This window comes from Xenopus laevis, chromosome 4L (genome assembly GCF_017654675.1).
Source record: "Xenopus laevis strain J_2021 chromosome 4L, Xenopus_laevis_v10.1, whole genome shotgun sequence".
Taxonomy (NCBI): domain Eukaryota; kingdom Metazoa; phylum Chordata; class Amphibia; order Anura; family Pipidae; genus Xenopus; species Xenopus laevis.
This window is the reverse complement of record NC_054377.1, coordinates 94477529-94490006: the sequence shown is the minus strand read 5'-3', so window position 1 is coordinate 94490006 and position 12478 is coordinate 94477529. Positions and strand designations below refer to the sequence as shown.

Sequence of the window (12478 nt, the reverse complement as noted above, 5' to 3'; positions counted from 1 at the left end):
AAGCATAGGACTGGCCAGATATGGGATGACTTTGACGTAGTTGGCCATCTTAAATATATTGCAATATATGGAAAAACAATCCCTGTGTTGTTTAAAGGGTAAGGCATTTTTTAGTAGCAGTATGCACAAAATGTCTCTGTCTTAAATATATTGATAATGGGTTGAGTGCAGAGGACTCTTGTAGTTGACTATATGTATTTTGTGGTCACACCCTCATTGCACCCCCGCCTAATGGTTTTAAAAAATAGTGGTGAGCACAACTTTCCCTTGTTTGTTATAGATATATATATATATATATATATATATATATATATATATATATATATATATATATATATATATATATATATATATATATATATAAATAAAACTGTGACTATAATAGGGATGTTCATTTATTTGCTTTTTACTGTTTCAAAAATATTCAAATAACGATGTTGCTGTTTCATTTGGTCTACATTACAAAATGGAGATTGTCCAGAACCACAGGATCTTGGTTCTTCATTCATTCAGTTCTGGCAAGAACAGCCTACCTCTGCTCTATCTCTGGAACAAAGCTAAATGAATGGGATGCATGCATTTTTATGGTTATAGAACAACATTGCCAAATAGGCTCAGGTTCAGGGACAAGCGACATCCAATCAATCATTTACTTTTATTATTGCAATTGCTGTAGAAAAGACAAAAATGTTAGTAGACTGTTCGATTTAGACTACTGCACAAGTAAAATGTTTGTCCATGTTATCAAATAACCCCCAGCATTCTACATATGTTGTAACAGTTTCTACAGAAGTAGGCAGTTACATTTCACTTTCAACATTCTAATGCTCCAACTTAACTACATTATTACATTCCTGCGCAAGCACCTTTCCAATGACTATGACTGTCTAGAGTTGGCCATAGATGCAAAGATCTGATGATTTTGGACCGTGTGTGAAGAGTCCCGACATTTTTTCGTCCGGCGGAGATCGGTCGTTTGGTCGATCGGACAGGTTAAAAGATTTCTGTCGGCTGCCGATAATATCTCTGCAAGTATTGCCGATCGTACGATTTTCAGAGGGAGACTGTGACTTTGGTTGGACATAACTTTCGTACGATTGCTGCCAGGGGCAGAACATCGGTTGATCTGTTCTTTTGTACTTTATTTGATCGTAATGGTTAGTGGCAGGTCGGGAGATGGGTCTGTGGCCAGTTTAACTCAATTTTTGAGGCTGGCTCTTAAATTTCCAGCTTATTATTTTAAAATGTACTAAAATCCATGGTTTATCTGTTCGTTAAACAATACATTTCAAAAGCAAACTGCAAGAATTTGAGTGTAATGGCTTATAATTTCATGTATGTATAATCCCGATCTCATATTGTATTGCTTTGGCTGGAAATAGCATAATTAGTCAATTATATGAAGCAAAACGGCAAAAGACAGTAAAACTGAGCAATTTACCTATGTATGCAGCACTTTTTAATTAGCACCTTCAAGACAGATATTAGATAAACAGCATGATATTATTAGGTTAAAAACATAATAACAGGTATTTTATGCACATCTTCCCTGCTTTACCTCATTAAGGGAAAAGAGCACAAAAAAGCCAAGCGATGACTTAATTAGCCTAAAAAAAAAATATGTTAAATTGTTAGTCACCATGGACTACAATTCTATGAAGAGCATCATTGACAATGGGGACTACTTGTAAATAAACCCTTCACAGAATTTGGTTCCTTTATTTCCTATGGGACTGTTCACAATGAAAACAGCTGCAGCCAAAATATAGGGCTTATTTACTGCAGCAAGTGCATTTAAAGCTCTTCAAAAAGTGACACAGGCGTTGCACAAATCAACACCATTCATTAACAATGTCTAAAGCCGCTTGTTGAACTCTTGTTCTCTAGTGTGCCTACTGACACTGGGAAACACTGGGAAGGCTAAAATTTTAGTTGTAACGTGGCATGATGGGGCCCTAGGTTCAATTCCAGCCAAGCACTACCTGCCTAATTGTCTCCTGATGTAGACAATTGTGTGTGTGAAAGTTCAGCTGGGGGAAAGTTTAAAAGCTCAACTGGGGCCAGTACTCCTGTGAATGGTGTGTAAAGAGAGCTGGAATATGTTGGCGCTATGTAAAGAATAATAATAAAATATCAGTACAAGATATTGATAGCAGATATTCACACTAATATTGATACAATAGGGACAGAGTGAAACGCTTAATAGAGCTTACACTTATACCAAGGACATGTTTTCCACAGGACCCTTGTGATAATATTGATTATTGTACAGTCTTGAGTAAAGTAAAACAGTAAATATTACAAGGCATTCTTGTTTGCAAACTGCTAAACTGCCAAACTGGGAACACAATTACTGATAATGGCCTGTGGGTACAAACCCTGAAAAAAGCCAAAAGGATATTTACTGCTAATAGTAAGTTTATCCTTAGGCAGGAAAGCTTCAAAATCGCAACTCTTAAGATCAACAGAAGGGGTAGGAAAGCGGGATTAGTCACAGGCATGTTGTTTCTGCCTGACTCTTCCAGTAACTTTTCATTTACATTAGAAAAGACCCATAGAGAATAAGGGATAGGTAATACGTGCGTTTTCTCTCAGCAATGAAAACCCATTAGTATTAAAGCCACAAAATTGCTTTAAATTACACTGCATTTTCACTGGCATTAATCTCTGATTCAGTCCCTACAATTGAATTTCCTCCATTTGAATTCAGGATAAGCTGCATGGCATGCCTGTAAATGACAGCTGAGTGCAAGTCAGATGTTTCTCTGACATTATGCCAAAATATTTTAATGTTTAACAATGCTTTTGCACAACCACTAAGGCATTATAGGAAAGACACTAGCATAGCTAATTCTTTATGAGACCCAATTCTGATGATTTTTAAGTGCAATAACTAATTTACAGGAAGGCAGTAGAACTAACAAGCCCAAGGGCAACCAAGGACTGTAATGAGGAAGATAAGTCTCCCATTATGAATTATCTCACTACACTTGCACCAGAAGATGGAAACCTGTGGTGCATGGTTTCAGTACTGCAAGTGATAAGGCGCTGCATGGGAAGGAGTCTCTTTATTTACATCTTTGGGCACAGAGGGTTTTTTTGTGTGTGTGTTTGTGTGTGTGTTTGATTAACATTCATCAATACATTTCTTCAGACAACAATTCTGCTTCCAAACTGCCTCCATTGTTTATAAAATAACATAAGTGTAACAGTTCTGAAGCCATGTTAGTAACTCAGATTAGATATTTAAAAAATAGAGATAATGGTATATAGGTAGAAAGGAATAAAAGTTGAACCTTAAAGATATACCAGTTACGAAAACAAAAACAGCCTTAAGGCTAGTCAACAGCACATCAAAACGTGTGCGTTTCCATAAGAGTACATGCACCCCGGGGTGCTCCGCCAATGAGGCGAGTTGAGGCTGTCGCCTCAGGTGGCAGCGCCCCACTAGGTACCAGGGGCAGCAAAAATGCTGCTCCTGGTACTTTAAGAGTGAATTTCCGGGGGAGGGGGGGCAGCAACTGCTGCTGCCTCAGGCGGCGGAGGGGCCAGGATCTCCCCTGCATGCACCCCCAATAACTAATTGAATAGATAAAATACGGGACTTTAATTTACAAATAACTTAACACAAGTCATTACTACTTTAGATGTTAAGCTCTTGGGAGCAGGGCCCTCAGCTCAGATTTTTATTAAACTCTAATGTAATATAATAAATTATTACATGACCCCTGTTTATTATAAATGATTGCAAAGTACTACATACCTTGCTATTACTGTATAAATAAATGATAATGAATTATAACTTTTTGTTCTCTCTCTCTCACACACTTGGAATGTAATCATCTTTGTGATGTAGAGGAGTGGGCATAAACAGAAAAGTAAACAATTTGTATGCAATATTATCTGTCGTGTACATGGTGCAGGCATATTCCATAGTGCCATTCACAAGAACAAACACACAAAAGCAAAATAAAGTGTGATGTGGACTGTGGAAGGAACTCAGACACCCGAAACACAAAGGTTTGGGTTATTATATAATAATAATAATATAATTATATTATATAGTGAATAAACTGCCCCTCTTGTAAAATATAAGGATATTATAAATTACAGAGGAGTTGCATGACCATATAAAAGCAGAAGGCTGAAGGCAGAGAGTTTTTATACAGGTCATGGAACGCCGAGGTGACTTTTAATATCCTATATTTTGCAACAGGGGATACTTTATTTATTTATAATAAACAAGTTTCAGTGAGCCATGAATCAAATGACATCACTAAGCTCTGATTATAACTGATGACATCACTAGGCACCATTTATAATTTACAGGATATTCGTGGCTCTTGTGTATTATAATAATATAATTACAGTTGATATGACATATATAACGGCAATTTAATTCATTTTCTTTTTTAATGTTGTAATGAACACAAAAATCAATCCTAATATGCAATAAACATCATGTAATACATTCATCAACCACATGTACTTTTATAGAAATTTTCAAATCTCTAGATCTCTGCATAACTTGAAACTGAGCTGCTTAATTGGTAAGGTTGGCACATGATTAATGCAATCCAAAATATATTTGTGTGTTCAAAATTTATAAAACAGATAGATAAATTAGATAGCTGTCCTGTCCCTGATGTCACATGCCCCGCCCCCTACCCAAGGGAAAGAAAGGGGTAAACCCTAAGCACTGCAATCAACAGCTTCTTGGTTCAATTCCAGGTTAAAAAGATTTAGTGTTAAAAAAATTAGTAGTCCAACATTTTGTTCACAAAACAGTTAATTTTGCATTAAATTAATATTTCCACCAAAATAAGACTTGTTTGCAGTTGGATTTCCTTTGTTTAATGGCCTTTATATTTAAAAAAGATGTTGAACTGCATATTTGACTCATTCCCAGGGTTGCAGGTTTATATGGAAACAGGGTACCAGAATGGTCATTATCCTTCTGATACTGCTTCTTAATGCAAAACACACAAAAGATGGTAAAATTGCTATTTTTTTAAATCCGTGCAAAGTGCAAAGGAAAGTTGCTGGAGACATATTTGGACCATGTTTTGATTAAGGAACCCAACAGAGGGAGCCGACAGCAGCACTTTTTCCACACAGGGCCCAATTTTCCAAACCTGCTATTTTACGCCAAGTTATGTGCCGTTTATAAAAAATAATTAAATAAATAAAAATCCTCTGTTTATGATATTAAAATAAAATGTGTCCCCTATGCCACTAATGATAAATTCATTTAAATTGTAGTTTTCACATCACAGTTCATAACAATTTTTATGAATGATCATCATCGCAAATTAGGCATCCTTGTGCATTAAAACATAAAGCTATGCTTTGAAACATGCAGCATCCAGGCCCCAAAACTGCCATCACAGCTCTTATGAGGCCATAAAATGCTATCGATTGCACACAGTGCTAAATTTATGAAGTATTCGGGCATCATAGTGAAGGCTTTCAAGCACTATCAGGGGTCTCAATTTGCACTCAGTTATCCATCAAGCAGCATTTGTGCCTATTACACATAATGGCTAAAAGTCCAAGGTTTAAGGCACATTTAATCAGAGGTTGACGGTACTGGGAGTTCAACATTTGCTGTAGAGCCACAGGCTAAAAAACCTTCTGTTAGAATAATCAACTTAAATATAAACTAATGTCATAAATGTTTGCTCCCCTATGGAAGGAATTATTATTGATTCTTTTATATCTATATAAAACATTGGACTGTAGCTGTCTGTGAATTTTACAACCTTTATTTTACACACAAAACAAACACACAACTTTTAAGCCAAACAAGGGTTTTTACTGCCTGAAACTGTGAAACAGACCCCCTGGAACCACTCCTGGCATTAAAATAGGTTTCTCAGTTTTCTAATGTAAGCTGTTAAGGTGAACAGGTCCATGGGAACATTACAGTAAAAATAATGCACATCTGTTTTACAGCTTTGTCAGTGTTCTCAGCTTTAAATGGTTTATCTGCCAATATTGTAATGTGTGGAACAGAGGTTAGCTGTTTATAAAGCACAAGGTTAGATAGAGGGCAGACACAATGATTTGTCTTACTTGGTTCTGAAGGTGATTCTCCTAAAGTTGATGGAGCCTGCAGTGTGATTTCCAGAGCAATGACTGGCAAATTCTTTATAGAATGGAAGATGCAAGAGATATTTAAGCAAATACAATTTTACGACTGTTTTAGAGATAGGAATGTCAGGTGCTGTACAGTTTCTGGCATATTCGCTTCTTATATTTTACCGCTTTATTTTCACAGCACTGACATCGAATTATGTATATCAGATACTGACATATTACACAGCTTTTACAGGGATTATAGAACCATTTGATGTGGAATATGTAGACATTATATAAATAAATCATGATAATTATAAATGTCCCCAGTATTGTGAACAAAAAAATTGTTAGATAATGACTTTCGGTTTGAGCTCTTCTTTACTGTGCAGAATTTGGTCACCACCACCCAATTTTGCACAGAACACCATTAAGGGGAAACTATACCCCTAAGTCAGGGGTCCCCAACCTTTTTTACCTGTGAGCCACATTCAAATGTAAAAAGAGTTGGGGAGCAACACAAGCATGAAAAAGTCCCTTGGGGTGCCAAATAAGGGCTGTGATTGGCTATGTGGTAGCCCCTATGTGGACTGGCAGCCTACAAGAGACTCTACTTGGCACTATACTTAGTTTTTATGCAATTAAAACTTGCTTTCAAACTTCGAATTCAAAAATAAGCACCTGCTTTAAGGACACAGAGAGCAACATTCAAGGGGTCGGAGAGCAACCCCTAGATCAGTGATCCCCAACCAGTAGCTCGTGAGCAACATGTTGCTCTCCAACCCCTTGGATGTTGCTCCCAGTGGCCTCAAAGCAGGTGATTATTTTTGAATTCCAGGCTTGGAGGCAAGTTTTAACTGCATAAAAACTAAGTATAGTGCCAAGTAGAGCCTCATAGAGGCCAGTACACATAGGGGCTACCAAATAGCCAATCATAGCCCTTATTTGGCACCCCAAGGGACTTTTACATACCTGTGTTGCTCCCCAACTCTATTTACATCTGCATGTGGCTCATGGGTAAAAAAGGTTGGGGACCCCTGCCTAGATAATGCAGAACTTACATAGAAGCTCATGCCCATATGTAAAACCCTGTTGCATATAAATAAAACATTTTCTTACAGCATATGCAATTGGATAGTGCCATATAGGAAAACTGCCATTTTAATACTATACTTTTCCTTTTGGCTTGTATGAAGCATTGCGCTCACACACAAACCAAGGGTGCACATACATGTTAGGTGACCAGCCAATGAGTGAACACAGCTGTGTCTTCTATTCCCACACATCCTGGTTACAGAGAGGACCTCTGCAATAGGGTTGCCACCGGTAATAATGATGCTTGATGCCAAGGTTATAATATGGAAGACGGTCAAAAATATAATTTTACAAAACAGGCACATCTATTGTAAACATGCAACACAATTCTGTTTCACTACAACATGTTGGAAGGCACTGGTCACACACTTTGGTGCTCATTTACATGTCTCCACCTACTAAGCCACAATGTAGTAAGATCAATGTAAAAGAAGGTCTTTGGCATTGGCATTTTATTACAATTATTCAAATAAATTGTGTCATATTCTGCTGTAAAGCTTTCAGCATAGTCTCAGTCACTTCTTGTTTAGCCACAAAGTTTTAGGTACATATAAATAAAGCAATGTCATTTGTGTCAGGGCTAGTGATGAGCTAATTGATCCCATTTTGCTTCCCGCATAAAATTGCCGAAGCTGTGAAAAACTTGCAAAACTTTTTTGTTGTGCGCCATTTTTGCACAAACTACATTAGCCTGTGGGCGTTTTTTTTTTTTGTGGCACCTTGCTTCAGCTTTGGGAGGGCAAAATCATGCATTTTTCACTCAGTATACTGCTTAGGGTTGCCACCTTTGCGTTGACCACGTATTGAACCGGGGGGGGCGGGGCCATGATTTCAGAGGGGCAGGCCAGTGACATTGTGGGCAGAGCGAGACCCATCATGGGGCAGGGTTATGATATAGCAATCAGTGATTGGCTGATTCCAATCAAGGGAGATCCTGCCCAGTTTTCCTACCAGGCTCATTGTTTTGACCCGGGTAGCCTTTTTGAAAATCGGGCTGTTTGGGTCAAATCCGGACAGGTGGCAACCCTAAAACTGCTATACACATGCCCTTTATTGTTAGAGAACCTCCTACTCACTATGTTTCAACTGCTTTTTCAATAGAAAAAAAAGCTTCAATGTTGCCAATTTTTTAAAGGAATTGTTCAGTGTAAAAATAACAAATAGGTTAATAGATAGGCTGTGCAAAATAAAAAATGTATCTAATATAGTTAGTTAGGCAAAAATGTAATATATAAAGGCTGGAGTGACTGGATGTCTAACATAATAGCCAGAACACTACTTCCTGCTTTTCAGCTCTCTTGGTTTACACTGAATGGTAACCATGCAGTAACCAATCAGAGACTTGAGGGGGCCATAGGGTCATATTTGTTGCTTTTGAATCTAATCTAAATGCTAAGGATCAATTGCAAACTCACTGAACAGTTATGTCCCATGTGGTCCCCCTTCATGTCGCTGCGTTATAGAGCTGCAAAGCAGGAAGTAGTGATCAGGCTATTATGTTAGACATCCAGTCACTCCATCGTTTATACGTTACATTTTTGGCTAACTAACTACAGTATATTAGAAATATTCTTTATTTTGCACAGCCTATCTATTTACACAGTTTTTATATTCACACTGAACTGTTCCTTTAAAAAACATGTCTGCGATATTTGACATTACCTCTGGTCGACTGGTAATGGTATCTACTACTAAACTATAACTAACATCTAATAATACATCTGACCACCAACAGATAATATCTGGGTGCTCTGTATTACACATTACAATGAATAAACTATATATTTAGGTGTATGCTGTTATATAGACAGTAGGATGATCCCTTTAGTTGATGAGGAAGGAGAGGGGGAAGGATAAAATGACATATGCCAGCTTTAAAGGGTCTTATTCTGACACACCCTCTGTCCATTCTGCTCGGTGCTCACGACACAACGCAACTATGAAAAAAGCCACCAAATATTACATCATATACAGCAGCTACTGTACAGTTTTTCTTAGTTATACAAAATTGCAAAAACTAAGCACCTGTGGACCCTTAAACCACAGCTGTGACATCTACAAACTCTTACATGCTGGACTGCTGTTAATACTGTAGTTGGTAAATAGATAATATATTTAAACATATTTAGAATATTGGCTTGGAGGACCCTCTTTCTGATCAGCTGCACCTACATCATGAATTACACTGTAGGAAAAGACTTCAGAGACTTAGCAAGTTAAAGTGACCAGAGATTGGGGGGGGAGAGAAAGAGGAAGGAATGAAAGATATAAGATAGAATTTGATCATGATCAGAGCGAGGGAAAGGATTGTTGGGAACATGCTAGTGATGTTATTAAGATATAGCTGAGGTATTTATACACAACAGCTTATCAGAATGAAGAGAGGGAGAGTGGGAAAAGGACAGCAGAAGAAAGAAGACATGTTTAGATGTTAATATAAAAAGTAGACTGTTGAGGATTAAAACCATGCTGTTTTATCTTATCCGCCACCTACAAACATCATCTGCTGGGTGACATGAGTTCTCTTCCAGTTCGATGCTCTGCAAAAGGCAATGCAATCTAAATGGGCACATATTGTTTTCTAGTCTTGCCAAGATAAGTGTCAGTGTTATTGCTGGCTTTATTTATATCTGGATTTGTGACAAACATTTGCCAGCCAGTCCCTCGTTTACCCAATGGCTGGAAAAGCCTTCACAAATGAGCTATTATTTTCCTGAATGCTTTGCCCTTGTATAAAGAGGTTCAGCCTAGCAGATGCACCATTGTTTTACTCTATGTCATGAATACACCATTCTGCCTATTCTGCACCAATACTATCTCTGTATGAAAAACTTTGATGACAATGTAAGCCTCATAGACTGGCAGCACCGTAGCACATACAGAGTGTGAACACTGCCCAAACTCAGCAGCAATCCTGTGTGTTGGCTAACCCTTTGCAGGCAGATACTCAGCACAGCATGGATAATGCTTTAGATAAACTGCAGAAAGAATCAGGACTGTAAATAGAGAAAGAACAGTTTTAGAAAAGCCCAACGCATTATAGGAAAATCAATTGGAAGGCTGGCAGATTGGCAACAGCATTATACGCTTCTATCACCAGATATCTGTGCCACCCAGTCCTCAGCTGCAGGACAAGCTCAGCTTTTAAAACAGAGTTTAAATGGCCCCTTGTGCTTTTACCATTTTTCATAAACAACCTGTTATGAGGCCCCGGGGCATGGAGAGAACCTGAATCTGCCTATAGGAGCATGACAGCACAGCTGTGAGGGTATACAGGCTGCTATTCATGGGCACCATTAACTCATCCCTAGGCTCATTCATCTCTGGCTCTTAGAGGAGACTGCAATGCCCATGGGACCTCAATCAGGAAAAAATTAAAGGTGAAACTGTTAAGATGACATAGAATAAGGGAAGATAAATATTTAGAACTTTCAATCTTATTTTGCTTCCCAATACTCCATGCAAGTGTTCTAAGTCTGCCTGAGCTGGTTGTGATTAAACATGAGTAACAGATACCCAGCAGGGACTGATCAGCACTAACCCCTAACTTATTTCCTTAATATTCTCCCTGCTCACAAATGATCCTATACAGCACACAGACATGACAGGAGGGTTTGAAACAGAGGCCAAATGCTCTGTGCGTTCCTGGCCTCTCTGTCAGCAAGGGGATCACCGATCCTCTATACAAAGGGGGTTATTCGATTTTCCTGCAGTGTATGGAGAACATAAAACCAGCGATAAAGTGATTAATGAAGCAATGCCTTGTGGGTCTCTTAAGTAAAGAACAGGTCAATGGAGTGGTGCCCTACAGTATTATTGCAGGGGAAGAAGTTTAACCCATGCCGGGCTCTGCATGAATTTCTTGAGTGAAGAAAGCAGTATTGGTCGGAATAATACCATCATCTCTCCGGCAGGTGATTTTAAGCACTATGTAGTTACATTAATCTGGCAGAAGGATCGTTTATGCATACACCATATATATATATATATATATATATATATATATATATATATATATATATATATATATATATATATATATAGTGTGTGTTTTAAGTATAGATGTATGTATATATAGAGAAATACATTCAAACATGCATTCTTGGGTTTATGTTGTTATGTTGGTATATGTCCATAGATCACAGTTAGGTGTAGATCCTGCAGAATGCACATACATGTCAGGTCATTTATATTAGCAAGTTTGCTGCTCAATTTTTCCTGAACTAATAATACTCCTACGGTTGTTGCAGGTTATTGGGAGTTTTAGTTCACCCCCATATATTTGAAGGCATTAAAGGACAAAAAGGTTTAAGCACAACATACAAGTAAGCAGTGACTTACCAAAAGGGCAATACAGGAGGGGTCCCCAAACTCGCTGGGCACTGCCAATCAGTCCATGGCTTTAGCTGTGACATACATAGAAGCCCATAGATCCCCTCGGTGGGCTGCTCAGTAATCAGCTGCTAGGAATAGAAAGTTCACAAGCACTCGGGCGGGTTCCACTCCAGCAGTCTCTCTCTTGTCTGTCTCTTAATGCTCAAGGAGAATTCCAATGCAATGCCGGGACCCCAGGTCAGGAAGTCAGCCGGCGGCCCACGCGTGCAGCAATCCTAGCAGCCCACGGTGTGTGTGTCTGTGCGGGTATACAGGAGGGGAACCTGTGCCAGTGCCAATGTCACTCTTCCATCATGTCTATAAGGTCACTGGCAGCTCCGTGCTACTCGCACTGTTACAAGCACTGCGCGCTCGCCATTGTCTTACTGTCAATCTCATCATCCCTTGTGTGATCCGATCTGTATCCCTTTGTGGGACTAACTGTCAGTTCCACAAGCCCCATATGCCTGTACTACAACGGTCAGCCATCTGTGCCTCTCAGTATGTGTGACTGTCTCGCTCTCCTCTCCCGGCTCCGAACTGTTACCTGCAGGATCTCAAGCTCCAGTTCAGCCCCAAGTCAGTGTGAAAACTCTCTGCTTCTTCCATTCCCCCATTCCATGCCTGTCTCGCATGAACCAATAGCACACAAAGACACTCCCTCCCCGCTCAATGATTGGCTAAAGCTACCCTCGGGCGTCCTATTATTGGACAGGTTTAGGGTCTAGTGTTTAACACTTTCTTGGCCATAGCGCAGTCAACTGCTTTTGGGTTACATCTGCTTGGATTCACACTCTGTTTCATTTGGATTTATTTACAGATCACGACCTTCATGCTTTTATAAGACAGCAATGGGGCTATAATCCAATGATAAGTAATTATACTAAAACACTCATAATGCCATGTCATTTTCTGCTAGAAAAGTGATAAT

At 38.8% G+C, this 12478-nt stretch overlaps 1 protein-coding gene across 1 annotated transcript in view; it reads right to left on the bottom strand.

The window, feature by feature from the left end:
• brinp2.L (BMP/retinoic acid inducible neural specific 2 L homeolog) overlaps positions 1–12155 on the bottom strand; it is a 106408-nt gene extending 94253 nt beyond the window's left edge. Inside the window, exon 1 of the mRNA XM_018258481.2 lies at positions 11515–12155. The gene's annotated coding sequence lies outside the window, so the exon portion shown is untranslated. The remainder of the gene's footprint in view (positions 1–11514) is intronic.
• Between the last annotated feature and the right edge of the window lie 323 nt (positions 12156–12478).